General features: G+C 33.5%; 1 pseudogene; it reads left to right on the top strand.

The window, feature by feature from the left end:
- The first annotated feature begins 940 nt into the window (after positions 1-940).
- LOC141540598 (proteasome subunit alpha type-1 pseudogene) overlaps positions 941-13657 on the top strand; it is a 123791-nt pseudogene continuing 111074 nt past the window's right edge.

The raw sequence follows: 13657 nt of genomic DNA, 5'->3' as shown, positions 1-13657 counted from the left end.
GAACAGAGTCTGACAGAATGAAAGCCTTCTCCAGCTCAAGATGGACTGAAAAAAACTTCTAGAAAGGTCAGTGTCACCAGGGTAAAAAGGATGCTCATCTCAGGTCAGACAGACTCTAAGAAAGCCAGGAAGAGTGTTTTAATCACAGGAAATCAGCAACTAAAATCCACAGTCCTGGATCAGCAGAGGAGCACAGCAGGGGGGCAGCCTGCATTTCCAGCTCTGAAGGCAAATTCTGGGAAAACTGGTTGTTTGTTGAAAAAAGCAGGCAAAGCTATGCTGTGAAAACACTAAGGGACACTGTGCTCAAAGCTGCACAGAAGCTTGGGACACCTATACCTTAGGTGTAGAGCTTGATCATAAAAGTAAAAAAAAGAGGAAATCTCAAAAGAAAAGAAACAGAAAAGAACAGGATGGACTAAAATAACAGCTCAGGTGAGGAAAAAACTTCCACAGAAGAAATCTCAAAGAATGAGATTAATTGATCTTGGGCCCAAAGAGGCTTCTTAGAAGTACTCATAAAATACTTTAAAAGGCAAATAAGAGAAGAAAAAATGAGAAAAGAAATGATAGTTATGCAGGAGAGAGTCAACAGTTTATAAAGGAAGGAAAAAAACCTATCTGAAGAAAACAGTTCCTTAAAAAATAGAATTAACTGAATGGAAAAAAAGAGATACAAAAGCTAACTGAAGAAAATCACACAATAAAAATTAGAACAGGGCAAATGTAAGCTAAAGACTCTGTGACATAGCAAGAGTCAGTCCAAAAAATTAAAACAAATGAAAATTTGTAAGAAAATGTTAAATACCTCATTGGAAAAAAAAATGGACTTGAAAAATCATTCCAGAAGAGGCAATTTATTTATTTTTAGTTGTTTTTATCATAGCTTTTTATCTACAAGATATATGCTGTTAGATTCTTACTAAGTGCTAATGAAATAATGAGAAGGGGACGGTCTCAGCACACCGCCTTGGGGGAAATGCACAGTGGTGGCCAGGCTCCATTCAGGGGGCGGTCCCCTCTGGCACCTCACCCCCCGGCCCTGCCCGCCACCCCTCATAGGGCAATGGGGAGTTGTCAGGAAGAACTAGGGGCGGGAAAGATCCCCTGGAAACCACCGGCACAGCCGGCCAGGGACCGCTGGGTTGAATCCTCCAGGCAAACTGTGAAGAACCTACCTGTTTACCTCTTAACGGTTTCATGCCCTCTTGAACTCTCTCTTCAAAGTTCTTTTCACCTTTCCCTTATCTTACTTGTTGACTATGGGTCTCGTGCTGGTATTTAGCCTTGGATGGAGTCCTTATTCAGGCGCCAAATTGCAATGGTCTAGTCTAGCTCTTCTGAAGGGCTCAGAATAAGTCCTTGTCAGGATAAGCAAAAGTCCTTGCCCCACATTGGGCGCCAATTTGTAAAGTTCTTTTGTCTCCAAAGATTGGCGATTGTTCTCTGGGAGACCTGCTGTGTCAACTCAAATCTCTTGGACAGATTCTTCTTCCTGTAGAGAGCCCTTGCCTCCAGACAGTTGCCACCAACTCTGGTCCAGAGTAGTGACTTCTTCCTCTGGAGAGCCACCTCAAGTCTGGCCCAGACAAGACTCTTTCTCCTCCAGAGAGCCACTCCAACTCTGACTTAGAAGAGAGACTCTTCTCTATCTCTCAAGTGCCGTCCTCTTTTATCCTCCCAGAGAATGGGTGGGAGATAACACAAGGACTTCTGGGAAAAATTACTTCAACCAATGAACTTGCTCCTCCTAAGCATGTAAGCTCCTCCCCAGGAGTTCACAGAAGTAAAACTCACAATAAAGGCCGTAACTAGAGAATTGTCAAGTACCGACTTAGCACTTAGTAAGAACTTATCATCTCATTATCTCATTGGCACTTAGTAAGAATCTAACAATATCCATGTGTAATTTTTCAGCATTGACAGTTGCAAAACCTTTTATTCCAATTTTTCCCCTCCTTTCCCCCACCCCTTACCCCACATGGCAAGTAGACCCATACATGTTAAATATATAAAAGTATAAGTTAAATACTATATATATATATATACATACACACACACATATATATGTATATATACACACATACACATATAAATATACATACATATATACATATATACATACATATATACATAAACATATACATATACATATATATGTGTATATATATATATATGTATATATACACACACACACACATATATATATATATGTACATGTCCAAACAGTTATTTTGTTGCACAAGAAGAACTGGACTTTGAAATAGTGTACAATTAGCCTGTAAAGGAAATAAATGTAGGCCAGCAAAATGGAGGGATTAGAAATTCTATGTAGTGGTTCAAACTCATTTCTCAGAGTTCTTTTGCTGGGTGTAGCTGATTCAGTTCATTACTGCTCTATTGGAGCTGATTTGTTTCAACTCATTGTTGAAGATGGCCATGTCCATCAGAATTAATCATCATATGGTATTGTTGTTGAAGTATACAATGATTTCCTGGTCCTGCTCATTTCACTCAGCATCAATTCATATAAATCTCTTTCTGAAATCATTCTGCTGGTCATTTCTTACAGAAAGAATAATATTCTATAACATTCATATAGTGCAATTTGTTCAGCGATTCTTCAATTGATCGGCATCCACTCAGTTTCCAGTTTCTGGCCACTACAAAGAGGGCTGCCACAAACATTCTTGCACATACAAGTCCCTTTCCCTTCTTTAAAATCTCTTTAGGATATAAGCCCAGTAGTAACACTGCTGGATCAAAAGGATATGCACAGTTTAATAACTCTTTGAGCATAGCTCTAAATCATTCTTTGGAATGGCTGGATGTATTCACAATTCCACCAAAAATGTATCAGTGTCCCAGTTTTCCCACATCCCCTCCAACATTCCACATTTATCTTTCTCTGTCATTCTAGCCAATCTGACAGGTGTATAGTGGTATCTCAGAGTTGTCTTAATTTGCATTTCTCTGTTTAATAATGACTAGAAGCATCTTTTCATATGGCTAGAAATAGTTTCAATTTCTTCATCTGAAAATTGTCTGTTCATATTCTTTGACCATTTATCAATTGGACAATGGCTTGATTTCTTATAAATTAGAGTCAATTATCTATATATTTTGGAAATTAGGTCTTTATCAGAATCTTTGAGTGTAAAAATGTTTTCCCAGTTTATTGTTTCCCTTCTAATCTTGTCTACATTAATTTTGCTTGTACATAAGCTTTTTTAAATTTTCTATTTTGTGATTAATAATGCTCTTTAGTTCTTCTTTGGTCACAAATTCCTTCATCCTCCACAGGTCTGAGAGGTAAACTATCCTATATTCTTCTAATTTATTTTTAATCTCATTCTTTATGCCTAGATCATAAACCCATTTTGACCTTATCTTGGTGTATGGTGTTAAGTGTGGGTCAATGCCTAGTTTCTGCCATACTAATTTCCAATTTTCCCAGCAATTTTTGTCCAACACTTAGTTCTTATCCCAAAATCTGGGATCTTTGGGATTAAAGTTATTGACTATTTTGCCCTTTGAACCTAACCTATTCCACTGATCAACTAGTCTATTTCTTAGCCAATACCAAATGGTTTTGGTAACTTCTGCTTTATAATATAGTTTTAGATCTGGTATAGCTAGCCCACCTCTATTTGATTTTGGTCAGAAGAGAATTTAAAATGAAGGCCATGGCCAAAAAAAGAGCCCGGATAGTACTTTTCAAGAAATAATTAAGGAAAACTACCCTAATATTCTAGAAACAAAGGGGACAATACTCACTGAAAGAATCAATCACCTTCAGAAAGTGATCCTATAAGGAAACCCCAAGGAACATTGTTGTGAAACTGCAGAACTAGAATCTCAATTCAAAAATACAGCAAGCTGCCATTGAAAAACAATCAAATATCAAGGTGCAATAGTCAGGATTACACAGGGTTTGGCAGCCTCAACAATAAAGAATTAGATGACCTGGAATACCAAGTTCCAGAAGACAATAGACTTATGGTTAAAACCAAGAATTAATTATTACCCAGCAAGACTCATCACTATCTTTCAGGGGAGGGGATGGATTTTCAGTGGAGTAAGAGATGTTCAGTCATTTCTATCAAAATAAACCAGAACTAAACAGAAATTTTAATTTATAACCACAGGACTGAAGAGAAGCATAGAAAGGTAAACGGGGGAAAATATATTTAAAGGTTAAACTATTTACATCCCTAAATGGGAAAACAGTATCTGTAACTCTTTTTTTTTTTTTAAACTGAGACAATTGGGTTAAGTGACTTGTCCAGGGTCACACATCTAGGAAGTATTAAGTGTCTGAGGCCAAATTTGAACTCAGGACCTCCTGACTTCAGGGCTGGTGCTCTATCCACTGTCCCACCTGGACAATATCTGGAACTCTTGAAAATTGAATCTGTCACTAGGGCAGACAAAGGGGAGGAATCAAATGGACTGAGGATATAGTTCTGAACAGACTCTGATAGGATACTATCAAAGAAAATGACATTAAGGGGGATAAAAAAGTCTGTACAGGGAAAAAAAAGGAAAGGAGAGGTATAATGAGAAAATTAATTCACATGAAGAGGGGAAAAAAGGAAGAGGGGATGAACATTTTCTGAAGCTTGATCTCAGTTTTAGTTGTAAGAGGTAACAGCTTATTCATTCAGTTGAGTATAGAAATTTATCAAATCCTATAAAGAAATAGGAGAGGAAAGAAAAATAAAAGGCAAAATAGAAGGCAGGAATACTAGAGAAAAAAGGTAAGAGAAGGAGGAAAAGTGATAGTAAATAAGGTAGTGGGTGGGGTGAGTTAAAAAACAGTACTAAGGATAAGGTGGAAAGAGAAAACAAAAGTATATACAGGGGAAAATATAGGAAGGAGGGAAGTAGAGAGGTAGTTTTGATTACTGTGAATGTGATTGGAATGAACTCTCCCATAAAATAATAGCAAGTATTTGACACAGAAAAACACATACAGAGTAAAGTAAAAAGACTGGAACAGAATTTATTATGCTTCAGCTAAAGTATAAAGAAAAGCAGGAGTGGCAATTCTGATCTCAAATAAAGCAAAAGTCAAATGATCTTATTAAAAGAGATAAGGAACGAAAATACATCTTGCTAAAAGATTCCTTAAAAATGAAGTAGTAATCACACCAAATGTTTATGAACCAAGTGTTAGATCAGCTAAATTCCTAAAGATTTTAAACCAGTTACAGGAAGAAATAGATAGCAAAATCAATCTAGTGTGGAACTTTATGAAAAAGAAATTAAAGCAATAATTAGGACCAATTTTTCCCAACTATATTACAGCAAGTCTCACAATCTAGTCAAAATGGATGACTATTTAAAAAAATATAAATTGCCAAGGTTAACAGGAGAGGATATAAAATACTTAAAATTTCCCATTTTATAAAAAAAAATTGAACAATTTAGTAATGAATTCCTTAATAAAAATTCTCCAAGGCCAGATGGATTCACAAATAAAGTCAGTTAAAGAAAAATTAATTCCAATACTAAGGGAATTGTTTGGAAAGTAGATAAAGAAGGAGTCTTGCCAAGTTTCTTATATGGCACAAATATGGTAAATATATCTAAACCAGGAAGATCCAAAACAGAGAAAGAAAAGTAGAGAACAATTTTCCTAATGAATATCGATATAAAAATTTTAAATAAAATATTACCAAAGAGATTACAGCAATTTATCAGCAGGATAATACATTATGACCAAGTGAGATTTATACCAGGTATGCAGGGCTGGTTCAATATCAAGAAAACTATTACCATAATCAACCATATCAATAACAAAACCAGCAGAAATCATATGATGATCTCAATAGATACAGAAAAGGTTTTTAACAAAACAAGCACCTATTCCTATTAAAAATAGAGAACACAGGAATAAAGAGAGTTTTCCTTAAAATAATATACAGTATTTATCTAAAACTTACAGCAAACATTGTATGTAATGGAGAGAAGCTGGATGCCGTTCCAATAAAATAGGGTTGAAATAAGGAGGCACAATATCACCACTATTATACAACATTGTATTAGAAATGCTGACTTTAACAATAAGAAAAGAAAAAGAAATTAAGGGAATTAGAATATGCAATGAGGAGATAAAACTATCACTCTTTGCAGATGATATGATGTTATAGAGAATCCTAGAAAATTATTGAAAAACCTACTCGAAATAACTTATAGCTTTATCAAAGTTGTAGAAAAAAAAATCAGATTTCTATATATAATTGACAAAGCCCATCAGCAAGAAATAAAAAAGAGAAATTCCATTTAAAATAACTGTAAAGTAAATAAAATACTTTGGTCCCTACCTACAAAGACAAATCCAAGAACTATATGAACACAATTACAAAACACTTCTTACACAAAGTCAGATCTAAACAGTTAGAAAAATGTTTGTTGTTCATGGCTAGGCTGAGATAATATAATAAAAAAGACAACTCTGTCAAAATTGATCTATTTGTTCAGTATCATACTAATGAAACTGCCAAAACATTATTTTAGCGAACTAGAAAAAAATAACAAAATTCATCTTGAAGAACAAAAGATCAAAATATCAAGAGAATTAATATTAAAAAAATACAAAGGATGAGTGGCTTAGCAGTGCCAAACCTAAAACTATAGCAGTAACCAAAGCAGCTCGCTAGAAAATGTGGTGGATCAGTGGAATAAATTATAAACATGACACAATAATCAAGGCCTATAGCAATGTAGAATTTGATAAATTCTCAAACTTCAGCTTCTTGAATAAGAGCTCACTCTTTGACAAAAACTACTAGGAACACTGGAAAATATATGTCAGAAACTCTGCATGAACCTAGATTTCAAATGCCTTACCAAAATTAGTTAAAAATGAGTACATGATTTGCTATAAGATGATATTATAAACAAATTTGAAGAGAACAAGGGATAATTACATATCAGAATTGTGGAGAAGGGAGAAATTTATTACCAAAGAAGAACTAGAGAACATTATGAAAGGACCACAATAATTTAAGTTAAATTAAAAAAAAAAAGAAAAGGTTTTGCACCAAAATTGTCCCACCACCACATTTGAACCAAGATAAATAGGGAAGAAGAAAGATGAGAAAAAAATTTATAGCCAATGTTTCTGATAAAGGTCTCATTTCTAAAACATATAATAAATTACATCAAATTAATAAAAATAAAAGTCATTCCACAATTGATAAATGGTGAAAAGATAGAGCAGACAATTTTAAAATGATAAAATTTAAGTCATCTATAGTCATGTGAAAAAAAAAAAAGCTCTAAGTCAATATTGATTAGAAAAATGCAAATTAAAACAACTCTGAAGTACCACCTCATGCTTCTCAGATAAAGTTAAGATGATAGGAAAAAATAATGGTAAATGTTGGAGAGGATGAGGGAAAACTGGATATTAATGCATTAGTTGCTGGAGTTGTGAAATGATCCAACCACTATGAAGAGCAATCTGGAACTATGAACAAATGGCTATAAAACTATGCATACCCTTTGACCCAATAGTGTCATAACTGGAGTCTGTATCCTAAGGAAATCATAAAGGAGTGAAAAGGACCCACAGGTGCAAATATGTCTGTAGCAGCCTTTTTGTGACAGCAAAAAAATTGGAAAATGAGTAGATGTCCATCAATTGTGGAATTGCTGAACAAGTTGTGGTATATGAAGGTGATGGAATATTATAGTTCTATAAAAATGATGAACAATCTGATTATAAAAAAGCCTGGAAAGATTTTTACATGAACTTATGTTGAGCATAACAAGCGGAGGCAGGAATAAATTTTTACACAATAACAGCAAGAATGTGCATTGATCAACCATGAAAGACTTGAGTCTTCCCAGTAGCTCAGTGATGCAAAGCAATCCCACTAGATTTTGGACCAAAAAATGTTATCTACATCCAGAAAAAGAACTATGTAGACTGAATGTAAATGAACACTTCTTTTTTCTGTTTTTCTTTTTTTCTGTCCCATGGATTTTCCCTTTTGCTTTGTTGTTTCTCTCCAACATGATTCATAAATCAATGTGTATTAAATTATTTTTGAAAAAGAAAATAAATGAGATGGATTCCCAAATATGTACTATACTATATATGTGAAAATACTAATATTAATAATTTTAAAATGATATAAGGAGTAAGACATAATGACCTCAGTCAAAACAAAATCAAAAATATTTTTTATTTACCATGTTACATTATAGACTTAGGGAACTAAATTGTTGATCTAATATTTTGTTATTTAAATGGTTCAAGTTTTAATGAATTTTAATACTCATTTAACATATTCAAATATATTATGAAGAAGTTACTATTGGTTTTACTTTTTGTTATTCAAAAGGCAACTTAAACATAATTATATATATTTTTAATTTTATTTATAATTTTTGACAGTATATATGAATGAGTAATATTTTTATAACATTATCCCTTGTATTCATTTTTCCAAATTATCCCCTACCTCCCTCCACTCCCTTCCCTCGATGACAGGCAATCCCATATATTTTACATGTGTTACAATATAACCTAGATAAAATATATGTGTGTAAATCCCATTTTCTTGTTGCACATTAGTGTTAGATTCCGAAGGTATAAGTAGCCTGGATAGATAGACAGTAGTGCGAACAATTTACATTCACTTCCCAGTGTTCGTTCACTGGGTGTAGTTGTTTCTGTCTATCATTGATCAACTGGAAGTGAGTTGGATCTTCTTTATGTTGAAGATATCAACTTCCATCAGAATACATCTTCATACAACATTGAAGTGTACACCGATCTTCTGGTTCTATTCATTTCACTCAACATCAGTTGATGTAAGTCTCTCCAAGCCTCTCTGTATTCCTCCTGCTGGTCATTTCTTACAGAGCAATAATATTCCATAACCTTCATACCCAATCATTCTCCAATTGATGAGAATCCATTTATCTTCCAGTTTTTAGCCACTATGTAAAGGGCTGCCACAAACATTTTGGCACATACAGGTCCCTTTCCCCTCCTCAGTATTTCTTTGGGATATAATCCCAGTAGTAGCGCTGCTAGATCAAAGGGTAAGCACAGTTTGATATCTTTTTGGGCATAGTTCCAAATTGCTCTCCAGAATGGCTGGATTCTTTCACAACTGCACCAACAATGTATTAGTGTCCCAGTTTTCCCACAACCCCTCCAACATTCATCATTATTTGTTCCTGTCATCTTAGCCAATCTGACAGGTGTGTAGTGGTATCACAGAGTTGTCTTAATTTGCATTTCTCTGATCAATAGTGATTTGGAACACTCTTTCATATGAGTGGATATAATTTCAATTTCATCATCTGAGAATTGTCCATTGACCATTTATCAATTGGAGAATGGTTTGATTTCTTATAAATTAGGGTCAATTCTCTATATATTTTGGAAATGAGACCTTTGTCAGAACCTTTACTTTTAAAAATATTTTCCCAATTTGTTACTTCCCTTCTAATCTTGTTTGCATTAGTATTGTTTGTACAGAAACTTTTTAGTTTGATGTAATCAAAATCTTCTATTTTGTGATCAATAATGATCTCTAGTTCTCCTCTGGTCATAAATTCCTTTCTCCTCCACAAGTCTGAGAGGTAGACTATTCTCTGTTCCTCTAATCTATTTATTATCTCATTCTTTATGCCTAAATCATGGACCCATTTTGATCTTATCTTGGTATATGGTGTAAAGTGTGGATCCATATCTAATTTCTGACATACTCATTTCCAGTTTTCCCAACAGTTTTTTTTTCCAAATAATGAATTTTTATCCCTAATGTTGGTATCTTTGGGTTTGTCAAAAACTAGATTGCTATAGATGTATCTATAGATGTCCTTTGTATCTAATCTGTTCCACTGATCGACCGGTCTATTTCTTAGCCAATACCAAATGATTTTGGTGACTGCTGCCATATAATATAGCTTTAGATCAGGTACACCTAGACCACCTTCATCTGACTTTTTTTTCATTAGTTCCTTTGCAATTCTCAACCTTTTATTCTTCCATATGAATTTTGTTGTTATTTTTTCTAGGGAATCTGATTGGTATAGCACTAAATCAATAGATTAGTTTGGGGAGTATTGTCATCTTTATTATATTCGTTCGGCCTATCCAAGAGAAAAGAATGTCTTTCCAATTATTTAAATCTGACTTTATTTTTTGGTAAGTGTTTAGTAATTTTACTCATATAATTCCTGACTATTCTTTGGTAGATGGATTCCCAAATACTTTATACTCTCAACATTTGTTTGGAATGGAATTTCTCTTTGTATCTCTTGCTGTTGCATTATGTTGGTGATGTATAAAAATGCTGAGGATTTATGTGGATTTATTTTGTATCCTGCAACTTTGCTAAAATTCTGAATTATTTCTCATAGCTTTTTAGCAGAGTCTTTGGGGTTCTTTAAGTATACCATCATGCCATCTGCAAAGAGTTATAGTTTGATTTCCTCATTACCTACTCTAATTCCTTGAATCTCTTTCTTGGCTCTTATTGCCGAGGCTAGCGTTTCTAGTACTATATTGAATAGTAATGGTGATAGTGGACAACCTTGTTTCACTCCTGATCTTACTGGGAAAGGTTGCAGTTTATTTCTATTGCATATTATGTTTACTGACGTTGTAAATATATGCTCCTGATTATTCTAAGGAATAGTCCATTTATTCCTATACTCTCAAGCGTTTTTAGTAGGAATGGATGTTGGATTTTATCAAATGCTTTTTCTGCATCTATTGAGATGATCATGTGTTTTTTATTAATTTGATTATTAATATGGTCTATTATACTAATAGTTTTCCTAATATTAAACCAGCCCTGCATTCCTGGTATAAATCCTACTTGATCATAGTGTATTTTCCTGAGGATGATTTTCTGAATTCTTTTTGCTAATATCTTATTTAAGATTTTATCATCAATATTCAGTAAGGAAATTGGTCTATCATTTTCTTTCTCAGTTTTCGATCTACCTACTTTAGGTATCAGTACCATGTCTGTGTCATAAAAGGAGTTTGGCAGGACTCCTTCATCCCCTATTTTTTCAAATAGTTTGGCTAATTGTTCTTTAAATGTTTGGTAGAATTCACATGTAAATCCATCTGGTCCTGGGAATTTTTTCCTGGGGAGTTGATTAATAGCTTTTTCTATTTCTTTTTCTGAAATGGGACTATTTAAGCAATTTATCTCCTCCTCTTAATATAGGAAGCTATATTTTTGGAGGAAGTCATCCATTTCACTTAAGTTATCAAATTTATTGGCATAAAGTTGGGCAAAGTAACTCATTATTATTTCTCTAATTTCCTCTTCATTGGTGGAAAGATCCCCCTTTTCATTTGTAAGACTAACAATTTGATTTTCCTCTTTCCTTTTTCTGATCAGATTTACCAAAGGTTAAACATCATTATAGAAATTAATTCTAAATTTACATATGTGTCAGTTATGTAAAGCATATCATCAAACACACAATTTAAAAAAAATAGAGTCTGTCAATATGTAAAATGAATTTTTTTTGACAGAAGAGTTAGGGAATGAATTTAGTGTAAAGAATTGGAATGATTTTTTTTCCTTTTTATCTTGCAATCCCAAGAATTTTGGAAAACTTGAAATCCGTTAAACTTAATAAGAATGAGAACTAGTTGAGAGTTCATTATATATAGAAATAGGCTAAAGAAATCTGGAGTTTGAAAAGTATTTTGTTTTAAAATTTTTCAATACATTATGAAATTGTTAAAATACAAAGAAGACATTTTCCATTAAATAGTGCTTCTTTTATTTAGATACAATGCCAAATGCATCGATTTGAAAGCCTCTGCTTCTAATTCAAAAGGCATCTGCAACAGTAGCAAAATTTATGAGAAGGAGGATGATTTAATATATTGGCATTTATTCCCTACAGGCTTAGACTGTACACTCTTAAATCAAATGGCCCAAAATATAAAATTAAATGTATAAATATTTATGATGTTGACAAGTAAATTCTTTATAAACATTTTTAAATGTACTTTTCCAGACATGTTTGACCAAACACTCAAAGTACATAAATTATTGCCAAATAAATTAATCCTGTTTTGAAAACACATTAATATTTTCAATTTACAGTAGAACATTCTATAGTTTAATCTACAAAGGCACATAGGAATAAAAGAAAACAAAACTAGCAAAGATATTTTTAATGAATCTTCTCTGTCATGGCTGCTACTATAGATGTGATATCTCCTCAATGACATCAAGATAGTTCTAGCACTTGTCATCTTTGTCAAATATAGCAGTCTTCTAAATTTCTTTACTTTTAGTCTTGCTTCCAGTCTCTTTTAATTACCAAATATGAAGAACACTACTGTTTGCTTAGTGGTCCTAAAGCATTGTTTTGTCGATATTAATCTCCTATCAAAAAATATCCAATGTTTCCTCATTTTCTCCTGTATAATTTTAAATGTTTCCCATTTAAAATCCTGGATATAAATATTCAAATATATATTTTCTCACTGTAAGTCTTCAAACTTTTTTTCTGGCTAAACTTACCTAACAAAATTCTAAAAGCATATTTTGTGCTTGACTGCCTCTATATTTATGTATGCACAATTATCTATGTCTCCAAACATCTTACTCCTCTAAATATTCCAAACTCTATTTTTCAATGTTTACATTAACTTTTCCTCCTTAATAAAGACTTCTCAGACTACTTTGTCTGAAAAAGACATCTAATAACTTAATAGTTATCAAATATTCAGCAAAATATACTTTAATAAAATTTTCTTTAATACTTATAAGATGGAATGGCATTTGACATTGAGAATGCAAAGATACAAATGAAATGGTTGTATTCTATAAGAGGTTAGTATCTTACTGGGGAAATGTGTCATATACACAAAACAGTTTCAGTAAGAATGTCAGGAAAAACTGGACATGAAAATAGATCAGTAACATTGAAGAATTCAGTTAGAATGGAAGACTTGAACTAAACCTTGAAAGAAGGAGTTTCTGGGGGCCACGCCAAGATGGCAGAGTGAAATGAAGGTGCTGCTCTAGGTCTCCCATTTCCCCTCAAGACCATATGAAACCAAGCCTCTGGACTGAGTCTGATGAAATGAAACCAATCTCCAGCTCAATCCAGAATGGAAAAACTTCAAGAAAGATCAGGTTCACTAGGGCAAAAGGAACTAGTTCAGACAAAGTCTGGAAAGTGGGTGAGAGTCTTAATCACAGCAGATCAGAAACTGAATCCCTTAGTTCTGGCTCAGAAGACAAATTCTGGGAAACCAGACTCTTTCTTGAAAAGAGCAGGGAAAGATACTGCCTGTTGTAAACAAAACAACTAGGGACGCCTGTGCCCAAAGCCAAGGCTCAGAGCTGCCCATAAAGCTTAGACAGCCCATTTCCTCCAGGAGAAGAGATTGAAAATAAAAGTGAAAAAAAAATGCAAAAACAAAACAAAACAAAAATGAAAGAAAATGAGTAATAAACACAAAAGAATCTTGACCATAGAAAACTGCTATGGTGACAGGGCAGACCAAAATACCAACTCAGATAAGGACAAAATATCCACAGAGGAAATCTCAAAGAATAATATGAATTATCTCAAGTGCAAAGAGGCTTCTTGGAAGTTCTCATAAATGACTTTAAAAGGAAAATAAAAGAGATAGAAG

This window comes from Sminthopsis crassicaudata, chromosome 4, assembly GCF_048593235.1.
Source record: "Sminthopsis crassicaudata isolate SCR6 chromosome 4, ASM4859323v1, whole genome shotgun sequence".
NCBI classification, from domain to species: Eukaryota; Metazoa; Chordata; class Mammalia; order Dasyuromorphia; family Dasyuridae; genus Sminthopsis; species Sminthopsis crassicaudata.
This window is presented reverse-complemented; position numbering and strand designations above follow the sequence as displayed.